The sequence below is a fragment of the Caretta caretta genome, chromosome 12 (genome assembly GCF_965140235.1).
Source record: "Caretta caretta isolate rCarCar2 chromosome 12, rCarCar1.hap1, whole genome shotgun sequence".
In the NCBI taxonomy this organism is placed as follows: Eukaryota; Metazoa; Chordata; order Testudines; family Cheloniidae; genus Caretta; species Caretta caretta.
The window spans coordinates 24290982-24315200 of record NC_134217.1 but is presented as its reverse complement, the minus strand read 5'-3'; the positions used below and the strand labels follow the sequence as shown (position 1 = coordinate 24315200).

The 24219-nt window shown below is 41.7% G+C and overlaps 2 long non-coding RNA genes across 2 annotated transcripts in view; one reads left to right on the top strand and one right to left on the bottom strand.

The window, feature by feature from the left end:
• Positions 1-15927, top strand: part of LOC125645372 (uncharacterized) — a 59322-nt gene extending 43395 nt beyond the window's left edge. Inside the window, exon 2 of the long non-coding RNA XR_007359290.2 lies at positions 15655-15927. This is a non-coding gene — a long non-coding RNA (uncharacterized LOC125645372). The remainder of the gene's footprint in view (positions 1-15654) is intronic.
• The window catches only part of LOC125645371 (uncharacterized), a 277583-nt gene that overhangs the window by 61858 nt on the left and 191506 nt on the right, over positions 1-24219 (bottom strand). The gene's annotated exons all lie outside the window — the stretch shown is intronic.

Sequence of the window (24219 nt, the reverse complement as noted above, 5' to 3'; positions counted from 1 at the left end):
AACAGCTTGAGCAACATCATATGCACTCCCTCTGCTCAACAATGAGCATTCACTGGCAGGACAGACAGAGTGACCAATATTAAGGTCCTTGAGAGGTAAACACAGCCAGCATTGAGAAAATGCAATTGAGAGCATAACTTAGGTGGACGGACATGTCATCAGAATGGAAGACCATCATCACTCAAAACAGATCTTGTATGGGGAGCTGAGTCAGGGCAAAAGAAAGAAGAGTCGTCCGTATAAGCACTTCAAAGATAACGTCAAGAACCATCTCCAGTGGACTGGCATCAATCTTAAAGAGCTTGAGCAAATAGCTCAGAACAGGACTCACTGGCGGTCTCTGACAAGATCAGTATGTAAGAGGTGAGAGCGGATTGACGAAATTGTCTCCAGGCTGCACGTGAATTGTCTCCAGGCTGCACGTCACAGGGTTGCACCATCAAATATCGTAGATATGGACTTCCCATGCCCTCAGTGTGGCCAACTGTGCATCAGGGTTCGGAGTCATATGCATAGCCAAGGATGAGAATCACGACACTAGCAGCAACAGCGACAGCAGCAGCAATGGACTACCAATGCAACACACAATTTTTGATTTGAAAAATGAGGGTTTGGTAACCTCTTAATTGAGTTAAAAAGAAAAGAGTCACTTGTGAGCATTTGATAGTTGGGGTATTAACCTCTATTTAGTTTAGAAGCCCGGCGCATGGGAGCTATCAATTCATAATAATAATTAAGAGAATAATCATAATGATGATAATTTTGTACCTGTTTAGAACCTTCATGCACTCTGCATTTTTGGGAGGGAGATAAATATTTTGTTAACTTTTCAGATGGATAAACTGAGGCTCCGAGAGGTTAATGTGACTTTTACAAGGTCATGGAGCAAATTAATGGCTGTGGTTGAAATCCTGGCTCCCCTAAAGTCAATGGTAAATTTCCATTGACTTCAATGGGCCAGGATTTCTCCTGATACAGGAATTAGAACAGAGGAATTCTAGCAGCTCAGATCTCTAAGTACATGAACAGCAAAGATTTTCATTGGCGGTGAATGGAGAATGAATTTTTAATTTAAAGAGCAATAAGCCTCTTATATATTAACACCAAAAAATCTAACTACTGACCAAATAAACTATTGATTACCCCAGTAATTTGTATTATTTCTAGCCGCACCAATCTCTGGTTTTGGTTTATGTGGTTGTTTTTTAGATTAAGGCCCAGATTTTTAAAGGTATTTAAGGCATTTCTTTGTTCAGTGTTGCAATATCTAAGTGATTTGGGAGCCTACTTATCATTTTCAAACGTGACTTAGGCACTTGGGAACTAAAAATCCTTAGGTTACTAAATGCCTAAATCACTTTTGAAAATGAGATTTAGGATCCTAAATCAGTAAGCATTCCAGCACTGAGCACAGCAATTCCTAAATAACTTTAAAAATTGGGCCTAAGTGTTTTAAATGAGATTTTATTGTTTTTCTCCAACATCAACAGAATTTTGCTTAAAACATTCACATTTCATTACTAGTATGATGGGAAACAACACATTTACTGCAATTTATATTGCTTGTGTTCTTCTTCACTTCAACAATGAGTCATTATTCAGAGTATGTTTATGTAATATCATAAATACCAATCTCTGGTATTTATGTAGCATACTATTTACTTGGGCAAGTTGCCACATGCACGAAAGTAGTAAACACAGAGCCATTCTTTGTGGGGGTTAAAAAAGAGTCTTAAAATGAATCCAATTTTTCTTCATAAGGCACTCCTTGTTATGTTACCTAAAGTGGCTCTTTAAGATATACAATATGATAAAACACACAATTCCTGGGAGACTTAATTATGGTTCCTAAGAGACTGGTGAATAAACAATCAGGGACAGAGTGTTTATTTTTCCCTAGGTTTTTCTTAACTATTAATGGGAAGCATGAAAATAAAAGATCAATTTTATAAAACCTCTGCTGTAGGAATGTGTCAGGCTGGTAAAAAACAAGGAATGTTGAACTACACACCCTCCCAACACGACATTTCTGTCTAAAAGCACAACTATTTTATTGGACTCTCAATAATCCTAGTTTGTAAACTGACTTGTGGCGGGTGTAAATACCACAGTGAGCCCTTTGTTTGTTGTATTTACTGTACTGTATCTTATGCATCGATGGTACTAACTACAGTGCGCGTGCCAAAGTAAAGAGTTTGCCTTGTCTCACCTTGCTCTTGCATTCACACAAACAACTTCCTTCACAACAAGGTGTCAAACTCTTCCAAAGGCATATGAAATGTTCTGCCCTAGATGTAGTCCTAGAGGACCCAAGCCTGAAAAGGACTAAGCAACCTCAAATGTAATTGTTGTCAATGGGGGCCAAAGTGCTCAGCACTATACAGGATTGGGCCCAGAGAGTCTAAAGGGCTTCCATTGATTTCCAAAGCTTTGGATCAGGGCCAAAGTAAATGTCAACAGCTGAAGCAAAATCGTTTTGTATCCCCTCATGGAAAATCGATCAGGTCACATTATAGCGAGAACAGTAGGTTGGGAGATTCTGTATAATAGTGATAATTGCACTGGTCCGTTTAAGGCCTCTCCTTTTGGCCACCCAAAAATGGCACCACTCAAAAACACTTGTCACTTGTGAAAATCTGGGCCCAGATCTTCTTGGTTCTATTTCTAGCTCTGCCACTGACAGCTGCTTGGGTTAGTCACTAATCTCTTAGCATCAGTTGTCCCAGCTGTAAAATGGGGGTGACAATATTTAGCTACTTCCTTAGGGTGTTGTGAGACTATAATTAATAAATGTTTGTAAAGCACTTTGTGGTCCTTGAAAAGTGCTTAGGAGGATGAAATGGCCCACAAAAGCAAAGCCCTAGGCCACTCAAGGGTTTTGGCCCTGCATCACAGAAGTCAGTTGGAGCTTTGCCATTGACTTCACTAGGCACAGGATCAGGCCCTAATAACTTAGCAGACACTAGTGTTGACTTAGGTTTCTTCTTCTGGTCAGTGCATTAGATTGCTCAGATCTGTAGCTTACATTTATTTAATAGACACTATGTTCCCTTTTTTAAGCTTAGTCAAAGTAATGGTAGAATCTGTTATGTACCAGGAGCACTGAACTACATGTTGATGAGATCAGGCGTTCAGGAAAACATGATTGCTCATGAGTTATAGATCATTGCCTAGCTGATGGGACATTCTCTCTCTCTCTCTCTCTCTCTCTCTCTCTTTATTCTTCACGACCAGATCTGCAAATAATGTAACAAGGGAGATACATTCATTGGATGAAGCTGGTCAAGCTATTACTTGTTCCTGCCTTAAGGATTTATTAGAGAAGTGAATAAACATGATTGTTGTGGTAATTAACCCCATGTAAATCACAAATCCTGTCTTTATAGGCATTTGTTTGTGATGCTGTCGTTAAGGGCTAGTCATTGTTTCCATGAGGTAAACCACAGTTTTAAAGCAGGGTTGAGCCCTGAGGCAAAGCCACAGCAAATGAAGGGGAAGATCACACAAAGAAGAGAAATAGAGGGGACCCAAGGAGAGAGGACCCCGCAGAAGAAACTCAATTTTTGTTCATTTTTTGAGATTCTGCAAGTATTTTTTTTTTTAAAAAGGAATCTTTGGGTGACTTCTGTTTTGTAACAGTTTTATCTAAAAAAAGGAAGGCTTAAATTTTCAGCGACTTGGAACCCATTCTTTCCTCAATCCATGCAAGTAAGTCCAACTGCCACTGGAAAGAAGAATAGATCCCAAAGTTCTTATGGTCATTAACAGCCCTTTAGACCCAGCAGAATGCCCACGAATATTAGTGGCTGTTGCACGGCCAGGTGGAGGACAGTATAACAGCCTCTAATGTGAACTGTTCCTTTGGCTCTATTTATATTACATTAAAAACTATGTAGAGACTCAGTGTTCGTATTGTGCTGGATTAACATTTCTGGCGTTTGGAGTGTGGTGAGAGTTTTTGTGCCTCTGCCAATTAAGGCCACTTGTAGAGGTAGTTTTGTGACATGGACATGTGCTGCGAATAAATGGATTCTGTGCTATTATAAATAAACACAACAGTTACGTTATTTAACTTTCACTAGTAGCAATCTGACACCTTGTGCTAGAAATATAATCAACACCTCAACAGTGGGAGACCTGGTGACTCTGTAATTCACTGGAACAGGCCATAGGTGAATTGTGCAGATCCATCAGTTAACGTCTGTAAAGCACATTGAGATTTACAGCATCTCTGTAGACAGATTTCCAATTACCGGATGAGGAATGGCTGAGCATATGAAGATGGCTTCCAGTTTCCACAGGACTCCTCTTACCACGGCTAGGACTCTTATCATTAACAGCGAACAAAATTCAGAGTGACCGATGACTCTATTCACTCAGCTGGTTTTAAGTCCCATACCAAGGAATCGAAAATACAAGCCCTTTGAAAATGCTTCCAGGCACTGAGCTAGATCAAACTACTTCTGAATCTCGCACTCCCCCCGCTCATTGCATGCACCCATCCCCAGATTTCTCTCTCTTTGGCTAGACTGAAGAGGAATGATCACCCGACAAAGGCAAAACTACACCGTACAAATGAAAACACATTTAGTAGTTCACATAACTAACATGCTATCTAAGGCTGGTGGAAATGTGTATAATGTGCCAGCCATCTCGAATCCAGGAACTACCCTCCCCATAATCCCTCAGGACAGAGACTTTTCTGATTGCGCTCCAGCTTCCCCATAAAAGCTCCATTGTTACTGCAGGACAGCCTTTACCAGGAGCCATGGCACAGGGCCACAGCCTCCAGGGACACTCTGAAGCTGCACAAAACAAGTTTTTCCAAACAGTTAAAGTGTTCCCCAGCCCAGACTCTTACATTCTAGTTGTTTGCGCAGGAACCCACCAAGCCCTGCCTATAATACTGGGTGTTTAAACTCCACAGACACATTTTTTCTAACATACCAGTTCTCTAACCTACTGGCCCTTTAGAACTAGGATCAATAGGCAGATTCCATAAACACAGCAGCAGATTCAGCCCTGCTTTTTAAAAAAAACATATAAGGGAATCAGCTAGTAAAGGTGTAAAGGCTGCTTCCTTTGGATTATTCTGTTAGTCAGTATTTTCCCTTAGCCTAACTGTGATTTGCAGTAGTTCATAGTTCATGTGCAGGGTTCATTAAACAACTTCTATTTGTGATACCATTTTATGATGAAGATAGTTATTTTCAATATGCTGTGTGAAAGCATGCACTGAATTAGAAGGCAGAGCAATTGTAGCAACGCTCCCCTGGTTTCAGTGCTCCAGATCAAACTGCCCTCTTAAAGCCCTTGCAAATCACAGAAGCAGGAAAAGTCCCTCTGAAGACAAGAGATGAAGGTAGAGCTCCTGCTCAGAGATTCCAACCCCTTTACTAACCAGAAAGCAGCACAAGGCCAGCTGAAAATCTCTGCAGTGGTTAAGCTCCTTCCTTAGGGTGGAAGCCTGGGGCTTGTGTCAAGTTCCAGTAAAGGCATGCTGCAGGGAGCTACGTGGCAGACGTCACCGGACCCACTTTGCAGCTGCTACTAGTCACTGATGTGGTGCTCCTGCCCCCCTCCTATTCCCTCTTCCTGTGCTAGTAGGTCCAGAGGCTCTCTGTGGTGAGTGGCTCCACCACCCATGCCCCTACCCTCCAGAGTACGAAGTAGCTCACTCGTATGGGTTTTGAGTACCCCTTCTTGGGCTCTCTACAGTCTGGCTCTTGTGAACCTCTGCCACCTGGGCCCCCCATACTCACAGTGGGGAAGGGCCAGTATTTACTCCTTGGTAATGTTAAAAATAAACAGGCTCCCCTTGTCCTATTTCACTCTCATTTCTTGCAACAGAACATGCCTGACTGCCTGACTTTTGGGTGCAGTTACCCATCTTTGCATGCTAATAGGGGATCTATATGGATTTGAGCGTGCAAGTTGAGAAGCCCATTTGAAAGCACAGCCTTGAACCTCAATTTCACACAAGTTTCAGAGTAACAGCCGTGTTAGTCTGTATTCGCAAAAAGAAAAGGAGTACTTGTGGCACCTTAGAGACTAACCAATTTATTTGAGCATAAGCTTTCGTGAGCTACAGCTCCCTTCGAAATGAGCTGTAGCTCACGAAAGCTCATGCTCAAATAAATTGGTTAGTCTCTAAGGTGCCACAAGTTCTCCTTTTCTTTTTGCGAATTTCACACAACACATTCCTTGCTAGCAAACGTCTGAAGCCACTTTGAACTCTCTTTTTTTCTTGCACATTCCAGACGAGTATTATAGAAAGAGCTAATGAACTGAAAGGGTTAACTATAATTTACCACCTGTGTTGATAATGGTCCTCCTTTTCACCACTCAGCCCTTCACAATGGGGCACTAGTCTCTCATATCTACTTAGATAAGGCTAACCTGACTGAAAGTCACAAGCAGAGGTCACAGCCAAACTGACTATTTAACGGAACTTTTTTAAAGAGGGAAAATAAGATGGCGTGACCGTCACCACTTCACATCCTGGAGTGTTTGGTGTTTAGAATAGGAAGCCCTTCTGCGGGCTGCTTTGCAATGGGTTGCTCCGCAATGATGGTAAAGTAAACAACATCAAACCTAAAGAGGCTGTTCTTGAGTGTTCAGTGGCAGCCCTACCCTTGACAGAGAGTCTGGGCAGTTTCTTAATGATCTGCTTCAAACAAGAAAGTGTCAAGCAAGCAAAACCTTTTGCAGGTGTCTAAGTACAAGTTGTTGTTTGAGGAAGTAAAAGTCTTCCAAATAAGCTTCTGTAGCCGTGTGCAGTGCTTTCATTGAGACCTCGTTTGTGAATTCTGTTTGTGCTTAAGAACCTGGACCAAAGCCCATTGGAATCAATTGAAAGACTCCCAGGATATGACTGCAATAAAACTGGTGACCGGCCTGTGTCAGCTGACTCAGGCTTGTGGGGCTGGCTGTGGGGCTGGCTGTGGGGCTGGGAAACAGCCATGTAGATGTTTGGACTTGAGCAGGAGCCTGGGCTCTGGAATCCCACCAGCAGGGAGGCTCAGTTTGGTCTAATTTGTTGTAGAGTCTATGATTTTTACAGGGCTTATGTTTAGACATATCTCAGGAGTTCCTTGTGTATGTAATAGGAGAGGAGAATTCATTATGAATCCATTAGGGAAACAATGTTCTAAAGGAAAGGAGGACTTGTGGCACCTTAGAGACTAACCAATTTATTCGAGCATGAGCTTTCGTGAGCTACAGCTCACTGCATCGGATGCATTCAGTGGAAAATACAGTGGGGAGATTTATATACACAGAGAACGTGAAACAATGGGTGTTACCATACACACTGTAACCAGAGTGATCACTTAAGGTGAGCTATTACCAGCAAGAGAGCGGGGGCGGGGAAAAAACCTTTTGTAGTGATAATCAAGGTGGGCCATTTCCAGCAGTTGACAAGAACGTCTGAGGAACAGTTGGGGGTGGTGGGGGGAATAAACATGGGGAAATAGTTTTACTTTGTGTAATGACACATCCACTCCCAGTCTCTATTCAAGCTTAAGTTAATTGTATCCAGTTTGCAAATTAATTCCAATTCAGCAGTCTCTCGTTGGAGTCTGTTTCCGAAGTTTTTTTGTTGAAGAATTGCAACTTTTAGGTCTGTAATCAAGTGACCAAAGAGATTGAAGTGTTCTCCAACTGGTTTATAATTCTTGACATCCGATTTGTGTCCATTTATTCTTTTACTTACACCCTTTGCTCAAGAAACTCCCTGAAAAAGCACAAGAACAAATCCGCACAGACATACCCCTGGAACCCCAACCTGGGGTATTCTATCTGCTACCCAAGATCCATAAACCTGGAAATCCTGGACACCCTGTCATCTCAGGCATTGGCACCCTCACAGCAGGATTGTCTGGCTATGTAGACTCCTTCCTCAGGCCCTACGCTACCAGCACTCCCAGCTATCTCCGAGATACCACTGACTTCCTGAGGAAACTACAATCCATCGGTGATCTTTCTGAAAACACCATCCTGGCCACTATGGATGTAGAAGCCCTCTACACCAACATTCCACACAAAGATGGACTACAAGCCGTCAAGAACACTATCCCCGATAATGTCACAGCAAATCTGGTGGCTGAACTTTGTGACTTTGTCCTCACCCATAACTATTTCATGTCTGGGGACAATGTATACCTTCAAATCAATGGCACTGCTATGGGTACCCGCATGGCCCCCACAGTATGCCAACATTTTTAAGGCTGACTTAGAACAACACTTCCTCAGCTCTCATCCCCTAATGCCCCTACTCTACTTGTGCTACATTGATGACATCTTCATCGTCTGGACCTATGGAAAAGAAGCCCTTGAGGAATTCCACCATGATTTCAACAATTTTCATCCCACCATCAACCTCAGCCTGGACCAGTCTACACAAGAGATCCGCTTCCTGGACACCATGGTGCTAATAAGCGATGGTCACATAAACACCACCCTATACCGGAAACCTACAGACCGCTATTCCTACCTACACGCCTCCAGCTTTGATCCAGACCACACCACATGATCCATTGTCTACAGCCAAGCTCTACGATACAACCGCATTTGCTCCAACCCCTCAGACAGAGACAAACACCTACAAGATCTCTATCAAGCGTTCTTACAAATACAGTACCCACCTGCCGAAGTGAAGAAACAGACTGACAGAGCCAGAAGAGTACCCAGAAGTGACCTACTACAGGACAGGCCCAACAAAGAAAATAACAGAACACCACTAGCCATCACCTTCAGCCCCCAACTAAATCCTCTCGAACGCATCATCAAGGATCTACAACCTATCCTGAAGGACGACCCATCACTCTCCACAGATCTTGGGAGACAGGCCAGTCCTTGCTTACAGACAGCCCCCCAACCTGAAGCAAATACTCACCAGCAACCACACACCACACAACAGAACCACTAACCCAGGAACTTATCCTTGCAACAAAGCCCGTTGCCAACTGTGTCCACATATCTATTCTGGGGACACCATCATAGGGCCTAATCACATCAGCCACACTATCAGAGGTTCATTCACCTGCACATCTATCAATGTGATATATGCCATCATGTGCCAGCAATGCCCCTCTGCCATGTACATTGGTCAAACTGGACAGTCTCTACGTAAAAGAATAAATGGACACAAATCAGACATCAAGAATTATAACATTGAATAACCAGTTGGAAAACCCTTCAATCTCTTTGATCACTTGATTACAGACCTAAAAGTGGCAATTCTTGAACAAAAAAACTTCAAAAAAAGATTCCAACAAGAGACTGCTGAATTGGAATTAATTTGCAAACTGGATACAATTAACTAAGGCTTGAATAGAGACTGGAGTGGATGTGTCATTACACAAAGGAAAACTATTTCCCCATGTTTATTTCCCCCACCACCACCACCCCCTACTGTTCCTCAGATGTTCTTGTCAACTGCTGGAAATGGCCCACCTTGATTATCACTACAAAAGGTCCTTCCCCCGCCCCCGCTCTCCTGCTGGTAATAGCTCACCTTAAGTGATCACTCTGGTTACAGGGTGTATGGTAACACCCATTGTTTCATGTTCTCTATGTATATAAATCTCCCCATTGTGTTTTCCACTGAATGCATCCGATGAAGTGAGCTGTAGCTCACGAAAGCTTATGCTTAAATAAATTTGTTAGTCTCTAAGGTGCAACAAGTTCTCCTTTTCTTTTTGGAAATACAGACTAACACGGCTGCTACTCTGAAACCTGTCAATGTTCTAAAGGGTTCAGCTCCAGGTGCAGCAGCCTTCCACTGGCTGGGTATCTCATGGATGGAAACAGCTAGGAAAGGGTCATGAAATCTGGGGCCCAATTAGAGAAGGTGCAGATCAAATCTGGACTTTTGGCAAGATCTTGCTTCTCACCTTGCTCTCACTTTTTTACACATGTCTGGCTTCTCTCGCTAGGAGAGAGCTAAATTAAGTAATCTCCCTTGTGTGGTTTGTTTGATGCAACTGCTGCTTGGCACTAGGTGACCACTGATGTGACCACTGACCACTGATGTGAGGCAATCCTTATCACCGGCATCAAAAGGCTGAGTTTACTGCACTCAGCCCCCCATCAACCCTCCGCCTCCCGCAGGGCCGCCAACACCTGCAAAACATTTTTATGAAGTCTCCTGAAATGTTACTGTGCCAGGACACAAGTTTACTGATTCCAAGGGCCTGATCCTGTTCCCCTGGTCAAAACTTCCACTAACTTGAATGGGAGCAGAATCTGGCTCCAAAACCAACTAATATAGGGTCCAATTCTGCAAACACTACTGAGCTTAGTGCTTCTGTACTTAGAGCATAGAGAAGTCAATGGGATTACTCCTGGTAGTAAGCACTGTGCTCAGTAGTAAGTGTTTGCATGATCACCCTTTAAGTCTATTAAACAATAAATTAGTCTTAACCTTAATTCCCTGCTATACTACTATTGTCCCACTTGGATAACAATGTGTAACAAGCTATGTTGTAACTGGTTTTCCTCCACTTTTGTCACCTGTGGGGAGAAAAATAGCTGAAGTTTAGTTAAAACTTTAGAGTGTCTTCTCCCATGGCTTTCCAAGGTGGAGAGCATCGCAAGTACCAGCTCATGGAACCCAAGTCCGGGAGTCTTGGAGCTGGAGAGCTGGAGTCTCCCCAATGACAGCATGTTGTGCTTGCTATGTAATAAGCTATATCATACAACCACTGTAGCCCAGATCTAGTTTTGTACAGTTTTTTAGATGCACTATATAATATTGACTGCATCGAACCTGCATTGCAGTGTGGACAGTTTCTATACATCTGTACATGGAAAGGGTTTCACTGTGAACATCCATAATGAGCCAATTAGTTCTACACAGATGCGGAATTGTTACTGAGTTATGTTTATTCATGTTCTACAGTGTAACATTCCTTGCTTTCTTGCTTCCTTTGTTTCAGGCTTAGATAAGATTGAAATAATACTGGATTTAAATGATAAATAAGGCTGTTTGATTGTACTACGTTTTGTGGCAAAAGACAAGAAAAAATGGGGAAACCCCCCATAGCACCAGATTACAAAACAACCCGAGTTGTAAAATGAGGCTATCATGTTTTTGGGCTTCTAAACACGTTTACGTATTATACAGACACAGGGATGCCAACATCATTCTGCCAAATCTACTTTTGAAACTGATTCCTAACCTGTCTTCTGTCCCTATATGATATTTGCAGTAGTAGTTGTATAGCATTGGCACATCGCAGGGGACTTCTAGGGGTCCAGTTCTGACACGTGCTGAGCACTCAACACCCACTGATTAGCCACGAACTCCAAGGATGCTCTTGGTTTTCGAATGAGCATTGTAAGGTATGCTTGTTGCACAACTGTGAATTCCTGGCCTTAAGTGGAGATACTGAGGGTCAGGCACTAAAAGGTGGCAACTACTCTGCACTAAGCAACAAACCTCATGTTTCAGGTAGTTGAGAGAAGAGAGGTGGGAATATTGCTAGAGAGAATTGTTTCCTCTTTCGGGGTGATGTTAGGGAATTTTTGACAATTGTTTGGGACACTGATTTTATAAAGGTCCCAAGAGAGTTAACTTTCCAGAGGAATTAAAACATTTTAACCTCATATATTTATTTGCCTGCACTGAGTAAGACCAAATTATACAGAGGTCTGGGGTATGAACTCAGACCCTTCAACAAGGACATTGAGATGGCTGTCAAGTGCATAGTCTTATCAGGGTTCATCTTCCCTCATCTCATGAGAGACACAAAAGGCCAACTACAACCTTGGTGTAGGCAGGAGCAGCTCCACTAAAGTCCAGAGAATTGCTCTAGGTTTTACTAAAGCTAAATTTGGCCCAAAGGCTATAATTTTGTCTCACCTTCTTATTAATCCATTGATCCTTTCCACAGATCTTTGACTGGTCTGCAGAGTGCATTTGTTCCCTTTCACAACTAGTGGCTAGGAGTCCCAGTCATGGATCAGGATCCCATTGTACTAGCACTGTACAAACACAAAACAAAAAGAAAACCCCTTCCCCAAAGACTTTACAATCTCAGTACACAGGTAGTGTACTTTACTTTAAGGCATTTTTGATGCCTATCGCATTGTACAGACATCCCAGACAACGAGGACGAGGTGGTTCTCAGATGTCATTTTTGGATTGAGAGTAAAATGACCAGAGTCCATGAAATATCCCAAGTATCTCCTAAGAATACAAAAATATTCCAGAATGATATCCCAAGCCTATTTGTTCTGCTTTTAGACAGCATACTTTCTGCTGGCTTTGGGCGCACAGAATAGAGACACAAACACCTTTCCTCATGGAGTGCTCATCACCCAGTATAAAGAATCCTATCAGACCTGTGTAACCAGGTCTGTCATCTAATAAACCTGCCCACCTGCTGTCATTAAGTGTCAGTAATACAGGCCAAATACATTTCTCTTAACAGAAGAAAAAAGGCAAAAGTACCTGTACAATTTTTCATCATTAAAAATACAACAACACATATAAAAGTATGTTCACAGTGGTCAGATTTCTTACCAAAAGGTTTGCCCCACGGTCAAACATAATAAAAGGTCATGATGGCAGTATCCTCACTGAGAGTGATGATATTAAAAACAGGTGGAGATTTTACTGTGCCAATCTGTATGCCTCACCAGAGCCATTCATAAGACAGCATGACAGAAAAAAGAGTTTGGTGCCAGAGCCATCAATCCTGCAAGAGTAAGTGGTGTGTGATATTATGAAAATGAAGCCTGGAAGAGCAGCAGGAGTAGATAACATGCCTGCAGAATTGTTAAAAGTGATTGGCAAACGTGGTACTAATTTTATGTGGAAAATTTGAAATGATGTATGGACAACTAGAAATTGGTCAGAGGACTGGATGAAGAGAATTGTTCTGCCCTTCCCAAAGAAGGGAGACATACCAGAGAGTAGTAACTATTGTACCATCTCCCTGATATTGCACAGAAGCAAAGTTCGGCTCCTCATAATCCAGGATGGCATGAAATGAAGGATTAAAGCAGAACTAACAACCAAATCTCAAAACCTGTCACGTAATTGAAAAATGCAGAGAATACAATCACCCATTGAGCAGGTGTTTCTTTCTCTACTCAGAAGGGTCCGATACCAACCAGTATCTTTGGAGGATACTGCTAGACATGGGGACTCCAAAGCATCGAACTCATCACAAGTCTCTACCACCAACAGCAGACCATGATGCAAACAATTGTAGGCAACAGTGAATTCTCTTTTCCAGAAAATTTCAAAATTTGGGGGTGGAGTTCCAAACTGCAATGAAAGCAAATTTCAAAATCCTCTATGAAATGGAATTCCCACTCTCTGACATCCTCTATTTGCTCACAGGATGTGTGGAGCAGCATCAGTGAAAGCCTCCTCAAACCTTTACGCTGATGGCCTCAACTCTTTTCTAGAAGACCTACTTAGAACACAGCACTAAATGTATTGCCAATAGTGGTCTTGGCTTTTTGATGCAGATTTTAGGAGCTGATCTAAAGTCACTAATTAATTTCACATAGGGCACTGAATGATACTTTCTGTTCTCTTCTGACTCAGACTGTGCTTGAATGAATGAGACAACAATTACAGGCTTTATAGTGTTACCAATCTCTGGAGCCATCCACTATCCCAAAGGTCTTCATCTAGATTGTACAACTGATGGGATACTACATTACATTTTCGAGCTGATGGTGAGTTTACAGATTAAGAAAACAGAATTTGTTTTCTAAAACTATTGACTGGATTAAAAATCTTAAAACACTAGATAAACCTTGCTACCTAGAAAAAACAATTATATATAATGCAGACACATACACAAACCTGCAAGCACACTGTGTGGCAGACTCTGATCATTAGTAACAATGGTGAAAAAAATGTAGGATAACTCTCCATGTCAAAGGAATTACTCTGGATTTACACAGATGTAACTGAGGTCAGAATCCATCCCAGGAACAACAATTTTATAAATGATTAACTCTACAAAGTATTCAATATATACATGAATTTCCATGAATTTAATTTCAACTAAACTAGCTGGCTGTGTATTGTACTTATTAGAAGAACATTGTATGCCATGGTTTTTTATTTAATTTCTTAATTGCAGAAGAATTACTGTGTGCTGTGGTTCATGTAATCTGGGGAGTATCTCTGTACTCTAGAAAGAAAAGGGTTTGTGTCAAGGCGAAACTAAACACACATCTGCAATCAAAGTTTGTTTATAACTTCTGACACTGTTCAGTCAGTTATGCAGCCGTTTCACTAAACAAACAAGTAGAAAGCAGGTCAATGTCCAAACACTGGAGTGAAGCTTATTTAAGTTTCATGAAAACTGTTAAAGGAATAAAGCCTTAAGCAAAACAAATTGCTTCTGTAGCAAATGAAAACACATGTGACTCTCTGGACCTCATTCTTGTCTGGGTGTTACTCAGTTGGCTGCCATTGCCTTCCACGAGGGTGATTTTGGCTCAGTGCCGGAATATAATACAGTAAATTACAATTTTGCTTTTTTGCATTGGCATGTTTGTTGCAGAATCAACAGCATGAATCTTTATAAATTCATTGTTTTGTGTTCATACATCGTAAGGTGCATGTCATAACCATCTTCCTTCAACATAGCAGAAGATGGAGACAGGAAACAAACTGAAACCTTATGATTAACCCATTAAGTGTCACCATAAAGGGGACAGCTGGCTGAGCCACTGCAATTTCTGTTCCTCTCTGACCCTAGTTCAGCAAAGCATTTTAACCTAATATTCTCTAAGCATTTTACCTTTGGGAGTTAGTTATCTATTTTACGTATTTATATGGCCCCTCGATACTGTACGATCTGAGCACTCACCTCACAGGAAATTGAACCTATGTCTCCCAAGTCCCAAGCTAGCACATGAACGACTGGATCACACTTCATCTCTAGTTGAGCGCTACCCTTCAAAAGGCTCAAGAACAGACATGCCACGCCCGTGAAAAAAACGCAGAAATTGGGCTTGTTTTTGGCTTAATTGGCTTGTGAATTGCTTATTGGCTAGTTTTTGACTTGTAGCTTGTTTGGCTTGTTGTAGCTTGTTGCTTCTTTTTTTTGATCAGCTCGTGGCAAGCAGGGGGAAGGGGCAGGGCAAGCAGGGGCAAGGAGGGGAGAGTCAGGAGTGCACAGCGGGCCCACCACAGTCCCAGACTGCACGCCAGGGGGATCTAGTCACATAGAGTGTTGGGGTTCTTAGGGATTGGCTTGTTTCAGCCTTATTTTGAAATGGGATTAGCTTGATTTTTGGTTTATTGTGAAAGTCGGGATGCTTATTTACCGCATGAAAGTTGGCAACTGTGCTCCTGAAGGGTCAAAAGAACCACTGGAATTGGAGCAAACCCTTTCTCATCCATTGCTCTTGCAAACTCCTGCATTTTTACACAGGTAATTGCACATATAAGCAGATAAGCAATCAGTCAGCTGATGCGCATATGCAAATATCCATTTGTTCATACATTTTGCATGGACAATCTGCTGCAACACTCTTTGAAAACATGATCCTTTGATTTAATAGTTCCTCCTTCCAAACTAGAAAGCTCAGTACAAAAACCCTCCATCTGATCATATTAAACACTTTCTATTTTAAAAAAATTCTATATATTGCCTTCTTACCTTTTTTTTTCAGGTCAACAAGAACTGGCCTACTATTGAAAATGGATGGAAAAATATTATTATTATAGAAGCTGGAGAAGTAAGAGTCTATTAATCCACTCTCTGCCCAAGCAGGATTGTTCCCTAAAGTACATTCTCGAGTACTTCGTCCATTATAGATTCAAATGACTCAAGTGATTCCCTAGTTTTATTACCAACAATTATATTGACCCAGATGTTGGTAACTTTATTGATGACCATAATGTTTAAGCTCAGCTATTTTTGAATAAATTTTGATTTCCTCTCACTTGTTAATGGCTCTTCTTTCTCTCCACTATTTATTTGCCTCCACTTATATTTGTAAACACTCCCTTTAGCCCCGTTGACTGAATTAATCCCAATTATTCAGTGGGAGCAAAGTTAAGTTAACGTCGAGTGTTTTTGAAAATCTCCCCCTTAAAATATAAATCATTATCTCACAAAACTAACGCAACTTGCTCATGTGGCTACATTCCAATGGGAGTGGACAAGGTACGTCTATACATTTGACTGCCTTTGGTTCCAGGAAGATCATAGTATATGAAGTCTGAGTTTCAGACAACACTCATCTGAGCAAGTTGGTGGTCAACGCTTGTAACAAGCAAATGGCTTTCTCATCAGCCATTACAATAGACTGGTTTGGGCAAAAAAATAAACAAAAATAAACAAAAACAAAACTACCCCACCCTTCACAAACCATATAAGACTCCCACGGAAAACTTATGAAAGGATTTTGCTGGTAATTCAATCTGAAAAGGTATAGTAGTGTACAACTGCACACCTCAGTACAGAACCACTCTGTCTTTACAGCTGTTTTCTTATGACTCCACTTTCAGTGGTGTGGTCCATGCTGGGCAGCTCAGTGCAGAAAGATGCAAAGAAATGGGAGGGAATGCTGACAAAGCAACAAGCATGACTGCAGGATGGGAGGGAAAGGATAAAACAGGTAAGTGTGTATTGCTTAGCTTAACAAGGAGGGTGACATAACTGTACCTCTTAGACAAGTGAGGAATTGTTCAGGGGGTTACAAGAGCATCTAACCAGGAACCACAGAACAAAATTAAGAAAAACAAACTATAGGGCAAATATCAAGAAAAGCTTCCAATCATTGAGATCTAGCAGCCTGGAGAATGCTGTCCCCAGGGAACTGGTGGGGCATAAAACTAGACTGGAGAGACCACAAATCAGTTAGGTGAATAGGACTATCCATGTACTTAAGTGCTTTGCTACAACTTCATCTTTTAAGGCCCAAACCTGAGATGCTTATTCAGTTTTTATGCAGGAAAATTCCCACTGACTTTAATGGGAATTTGCTAGAGAAAGAGTCTTAGGATCAAGTCCTTAGGCTGTAGGTGGGAACTGTCTTTGTTTTTGGATACTGTACAGTGCTAAGCTTTCTGCCAGCATTAAACAAATGATAATAATAGCTAGTAAATCTAGCCAATCTAGCCATCCTGCACTGACAGAGAGATGAAACAGCTAAAATAACAAGCCTTGCCCACCTCTAATTTCTCGGCTTCTGTGATTTAAACACTAAAAGTGATTTTCTAATAATTAAAATAACTCAAGAATTTGGTTTAAAATATTATTTGCTTTCCTTGCAGAAATAGCACATCAAACAAAAAGAGCACTTTTCAGCTAACATACACATGCAATAAAAGAAAATCTAAGAGGAAGTATTTAAACATTTTTCTTTCTGTTAGGCCATTTCAGTTTCCTACCCAACATCCAGACAGGGGGAAACGAATGGAGAAATTAAATGGGTCATATAAAAAAAATGAAGAAAGAAACAAAAAGAATGAGAAGAAGATTGCTTTTCAGTGTGCTTATGCATTTCCGGGCTCGAAATAATTGGCTCACAAGAAAGAAGCTCCCATTTTAACCTTTTCAAGTTTCCTTAAATATTTTTCAGCATATTATTACAGTTGCAAATTTGAGCACTCATTTTGAATTATTTGTGTTATAGTAGCACCAAGGGACACCAACTGAGATCATTGCCCATTGTGCTAGCACCATCCAAACACATAAAAAAAAGCTGAGATTCTGTGAGTAATGGGACTACTCACAATGTGTAAAGTTAAGCATGGGTATGATCAGGGCCTAAGATACAAGAGACAAAGGATAGAAGAAAGGGAGTTTTATTATCCCTGACTGCTCACTTGCTCTTCCCACTTTTCTAATGCAACATCATTTAATTTTATCTGTAGTATAGTATTGAACTATAGTAAAGAACAATATTATCAGACATAGATAAATACTAATTGCTGTGGAAGAGTCAACATGGCTTTTGTAAAGGAAGTCATGCCTCATTGGTCTATTAGAATTCTTTTGAGAGAGTCAACAAGCATGTGGATCAGAGTGATCCAATCAACATTGTGTACTTGGATTGTCATAAAGCCTTTGACAAGGTCTCTCGCCAAAGGCTCTTAAAGAAATTAAGTAGCCATGGAATAAGAGGGATGGATCTATCATGGATCAGTGACTGGTTGAAACAGGAAACAAATCGTAGGAATCAATGGTCAGTTTTCATAACGGAGAGAGATGAACAGCAGTGTCCCCCAAGGATCTGTACTGGGACCTGTGCAGTTCAACATATTCATTAATGATCTGGAAAAGGGGATAAACAGTGAAGTGGCAAACCTGGCAGATGATACAAAATTATTCAAAATAGTAAAACCCAAAGCAGACTACGAGGAGCTACAAAGGGATCTCACAAAACTGGGTGACTGAACAACAAAATGGCAGATGAAATTCAACATTGAAAAAAATGATCCCAACTATACATATACAATGATGGGTTCTAAATTAACTGTTAACCATCCCCGCCTCCAAGAATGAGATCTTGGAGTCACCATGATAGCTCTCTGCAAAATGCCACTCAATGCACAGCAGTGATCAAAAAGACTAACAGTATGTTAGGAATTACTAAGAAAGGGATAGAAATAACAGAAAATGTCATAATACCTCTATATAAATCCATGGTGTGCCCACACCTTGAATATTGGGCCTGGATCTGATTCTTCCCATCTCAAATAGGATACAGTGAAACTGGAAAATGTTCTGCAAAGGACAACACAGGTGATCGGGGCTATGGAATGGCTTCCCTACCAAGAGAGACCTTGGGAAAAAAAGACAGTTCAGCTTAGGAAAGAGACAACTAAGAGGAAACATGATAGAGGTCTACACAGTCATGAATGGTGCGGAGACAGTGAATATGAGAAGTGCTAATCACCCTTTCACACAATACAAAAACCAGGAGCCACCCAATGAAATGAATAGGCAGCAGGTTTAATACAAACAAGAAGTACTTTTTTCACACACGCACAACTATCCTGTGTAACTGATTGCCATGGGATGTTGTGATGGCCAAAAGTCTCTGGATAAGTTCATGGAGGATAGGTCCATCAAAGGCTATTAGCCAAAATGGTCAGAGACACAATCCCATGCTCAGGGTAACCCTAAACCTTTGACTACCAGAAGTTGGGAATGGAACATAGAGGTGGGTCACTCCATAACTGCCCTGTTTTGCACACTCCCCGTGAAGTTTTGGTATGGGCCACTGTCAGAGACAAGATACTGGGCAAGATGAACCATGGTCAAGTATGGTAGCTCAGATGTTCTTATGTTAAAGCACAGAGGTGAGCATTACTTTTGTAAGCATTTCTAGCTAATATTAGGAAACATAATCTATGGGCAAAAAGAAAAGGAGTACTTGTGGTACCTTAGAGACTAACCAATTTATTTGAGCATGAGCTTTCGTGAGCTACAGCTCACTTCATCGGATACACTATATTTCTGGGAGCCAGGCCTTCCTGAGCATTCAAAAATCATGAGTCAGGTGCCAGAAATTTTGAGATTGGCTTAAAAATCATGAGGGTTTTTTTTTTAAATAGTAAAATTGGAATTCTTTTTATTTGTCTTCTGGTTTCTGGGCCTCACAGTGCACTTGGGTTACTGTCAGGCTTTTCTCCACAAACAGGAGAGCTAGAAACATATGTTTTTAAAATGAAAGCTGAGATTCTTTGATGATCACATGCCTCCAGGAGCTGGAGCTTTAAGAAAAACATCAAATAGCATGAGACTTGCACTAAAATCCTAAGGGCTGGCAACACCATTTTTGGGAAGATCACTCACATGTGGAAAATGGGGGCAGTAATATCTGCTTCAAAGGGGTGTCATAAGGATTGGCCAGTTAATATTTGTAAAGCCCTTTGAAGATGAAATTTGCTAATCATTACTATTATTAAGGAGGAAGCCAAGGTATCTAATTGTTTTACAAATAAAACTGCCCTTTAGAGAAACAGCATTGGAAGGAAAAAATTGAGCTCTGGATTATTGAATGGTAAAGAAGAGGCTTTTAAACACAGTCATATATAGGGTGACCAGATAGCAAGTGTGAAAAATCGGGACAGGGGGTTGGGGGTAATAGGTGCCTATATAAGAAAAAAGTGCCAAATATCGGGACTGTCCCAGTAAAATCAGGACATCTGGTCACCCTAGCCATAAATCATTCAGAATGAAAATGATTCTGCTGCCAGCATTGCCTGCCGCAAGCTGAGATCAAAAACTCTGAAAGTGATCACATGTGGACCTCATGCTCTCCTGTCATGCCTTCTTCTGTCTGTCTCTCCTCCCTTCCTTTTCTGTGTGGAACTGTATGTAATCACCCTATAAACAGAGTTTGCCCTAATGTTTGGCTACATCATGGCTCCAGACCTGGCCATTGAGCCTGGACATTATCCTGCCTTAATTTCAGGACAGGGCATATGGCAACAGTGTTTAATGTTTGCAATAAGCACAGATAATCTCCCAGGTGAGGAACAGATTTGGTCTAAACACGCAGAAAAAATATATTAGGCCCTCTGGGCATGTCCTAAGCCGGTGAAAATTGTCACAGCTCCATCGACTTTAATGGAGCTACAAGAGTTTACATAATTGAGGATCTGGCCCCTTGCCTTTAGTGGATGTAGGGTCAGACTCATTTTACACACAATATGACTAACTGGAATTCTTTGGTTCATTTCTCTTTCAGATTCAAAATGATGGGAACAGTGTGTGTGTAAATGAGAAAACTAGTAAGAAAAGCTACCACTGAGTCTCTGGTATATAGTGTCCTCTATATACGAATAGAAACATGAGGCGACTTGGCTTTGTATTATAGCATAATCTGGCAGTGAATGGGGCTCTTTTGGTCTCCCTCTGAGTCTTGGATTGCTTTTGTGAGATCGTTTCACAACTAATCATTACCTGTTTCATCAGAAGATTATTTATCTCATTTCTGCACTATTATTTGCTCCTAGCTCCTTATAAATTGGATCCAACCATTGGCAATACACATTATTCAGGCCTGGTCTACATTACACAGTTAGGGAGAGAGAGGGGAACTATGAGTGTAGCAACTGGCATAGCACTTGGAGTAAGGTTGCCAGAGAGAAGTGTTTGGAGGAGGCACCAGAAAGCCAGTCTGTGTGCACATGGGTGGAATGCTAGTTGAAGTTGCTACACTTCTGTAACTAGACCTCTTAATAAAGAGCCACTTCACTTTTAGAAACATGGAGTCCTCCTGTGATTGCCCAACATGCAATACATGAAAGATAGTGGCAGTGATCAGTCTAGTGAGATTCACAGCAGGGAAGAAAGTGTGATTAAGAGAAAACAAAGCATCATCTAGAAACAGAGCAAACAGGCAGGGACTCACGTCACTGAGAATGCTGGATTTCCAGACAAAAACTTGGGCTAACTGGAAAGAGGAATTAAGTTTGTGCACAGAGCTGACCATGGGGACAAAGATGAGAAAATGAAAGAAAAGCTTTTTTACTGTCCTAGTAGGGAACAAGGAAGAGAAGTGAGTGTGACACTTCAAGCCTCAAAGAGCCTCTAGTCTAAAGACTGCAAAGACTTGTACGTGTGCTTAACTTTACAAACTGCAAATAATAGGACTACTCAAAACATGTAAAGTTAAGTATGTGCAGGATCAGGGCTGAAATAGACAAGACAGACTAAGGGTGGGAGAAAGGGAGTAAGATTTGACTCTTGGGGCTAGATTCACTTGTGTGCCAGACCTCCAGTGGTGAGAAGTCCATTTACAGGAGAGCTGCCCGGGGCTCTCAATCCAGCGTGGGGCTAAATGTGACCAACTCAGCACAGAAAGCGGGTAAAGCCAAGGCACCCAAGAGCCTCATTAATTCAGTTCACCCCAGACAGCCTCAGTCAGTGGGGATCCAATGGAGCCTTGTCAAAAGATTAGAGCTCTTTCCCTTTGGTAGAAGCCCCAAGGGACAGGGGTGGTCATGTTGTGGCCTGTATTTCTCCAGTGGCAATCCCCTGTCTGGACCAGCAGGCCCTGTGCCTAGACCTGTGACTCAAGTCATTGGTCTCTCTCGCCTTTTTAACTGTCATAGAAATGGAAAATCTGAGTTTATTGTTGACATAACTGAGGAACTAACACCCTGGAGCTGCTTTATCAAAGTGCTGTCCACAGTGAGGTGGCTTTTTCATCCTCCCTGTATGAAAAATTAACTCATCTGGTGAGTCAGATTGCTCTGAAGCCTCTTGTTCCACTTGTTTCATACTCCGGGAGGAAGGGGAGGAGGTCAGGGAAGATTACTGGATTTCTCTTACTTTCTCTGCTCAAGTACTACCCAACTGACCAGAGTCTGAGCCATATGGATTCTGGTCACAGCTTCCTTTCCCTACATCCAGCCACTCCCATCCCATCCCATCCCATCCCCATTTGATGTCAGGTTAATTCAGTGCCTGACTGGTAAACCTGGAGATTAAAGTCCTCTGTCCACAGAACAAGTGCAACATAGGCAGCTTTACTGCAACCTTGGTGTCATTTGTGCTGATGTTTCTGGTGATGTGAACACCTGTTGGCTCCCCTTGCAGAAGATAACTGAAGAGATAATGAAGAGGAATGAACAGTGAGAGCCACTGCTTGGTTCCTCAGTAGGTGCATAAGCGAAAGAGATGAGTTAAGGAACTTTCCCCCCCCCCCACCCCCACCCGTCACAGGGACAGGGTACAGTGCTAGTCCTTACACTTTCAGAATTCAAGGCTGCTGCACAGCTAGACAGCTCACCTCTGCAAGAGGCACTTGGCTGTATTCTAACTCTGCAGCAGAGCTTGGCTTGAAACCTCCTCTCCCCCCTCCAGCTCCAGCAGAGATTATCCAAGACAGTGAAACATGCCAAAGCTTTAATGATCTCCTCTCTTTCAAGATGTGTACAAGAGCATGGAAGGGATGAATTACTGGCACAACGCAAGGTCTTATTTTGGCTTTGCTTGGAGTTACCCACATTGGCTGGTGTGAAGTCATAGTCTGAAAATAGCAGTATTGTGAGTTTCAAAAGCATACGTCTTTGGGACTACCAAATCAGAAGTAGATGCTGTCATAGCCCACTGCAGTCAAGAAAAAGGAAAATCATTGTCAGAGCGGAATGCTAGGTCTCTCTGTCTGTCTCCTGTATTTTAAAGCATTCGTATTAAACATAATTGTCTAAAATACAAACAAATGGGCCTGATCCTGCAGCAAGAGTTTATCCTGAGTAAGGAGTGGGCCTAATATGTGTAATTATATCATTGAGTGCTAGCTAATGGGGTATGCATCAAACAATGGCTATAACTTAATGAACAGTATTTGTTAGCATCCAATCCAGGGTAAAGATTTTAATATTCCACCATCCCTTGGTCACTTACAGTGTACCACATTCCCCTTGGAGGGGAGGGATAGCTCAGTGGTTTGAGCATTGGCCTGCTAAACCCAGTGTTGTGAGTTCAATCCTTAAGGGGGCCATTTAGGGATCTGGGGCAAAAATTGGGGATTGGTCCTGCTTTGAGCAGGCGGTTGGACTAGATGACTTCCTGAGGTCCCTTCCAACCCTGATATTCTATGATTCAGTTCTTGAAAAACCTTCTTCATTGTCTTTGTATACACAATATTCATGGTCTACGTAATAGTCAGTTTATTTAGATTGTAAGCTCTTTGAGGCAGGAACAGTCTTTTTGTTCTGCATTTGTACAGCACCTAACACCTAACCTAACAATCCTGGACAGTGGGGCATCTACAGCAATACAAACACTCTATGATAATGATATGACTCTGCACGCACCCTATGATCTTTGCTAAGATTATATTTTCCACCATGCTCCCCTCCCCATGATTGTTCTTCCCAACTCCAAAAGTCCCTACCAACCTTCAAGCAGACAATGTCTGGCAAACGGAAGATGGCAGCAAAATGGCCATTTTTGCAGCAGAAATGGAGATTTGTGCATCTTCTGGAAAAGCAGTAAATTATAAAACCACTTACACATCTGCATAGTCACAGGCCATGTGGGGCCCTTACATTCTGTACATTCTATTGTATTGGCATATGTATATTTGTCATTTAAAGTACAGCATTTATCACTACAGCATCTATGGTAATCATCATGTACAGTAGGAGACACTGCAGTGACTACAGTGCAATAAACACTGAGGGAAAATTGTTCTGTGCCATATAGCTAGGAGATGTTAATGTTGCACTCTGTAGGTGTTTTGGTATTGAGGAGTAATGGTCAA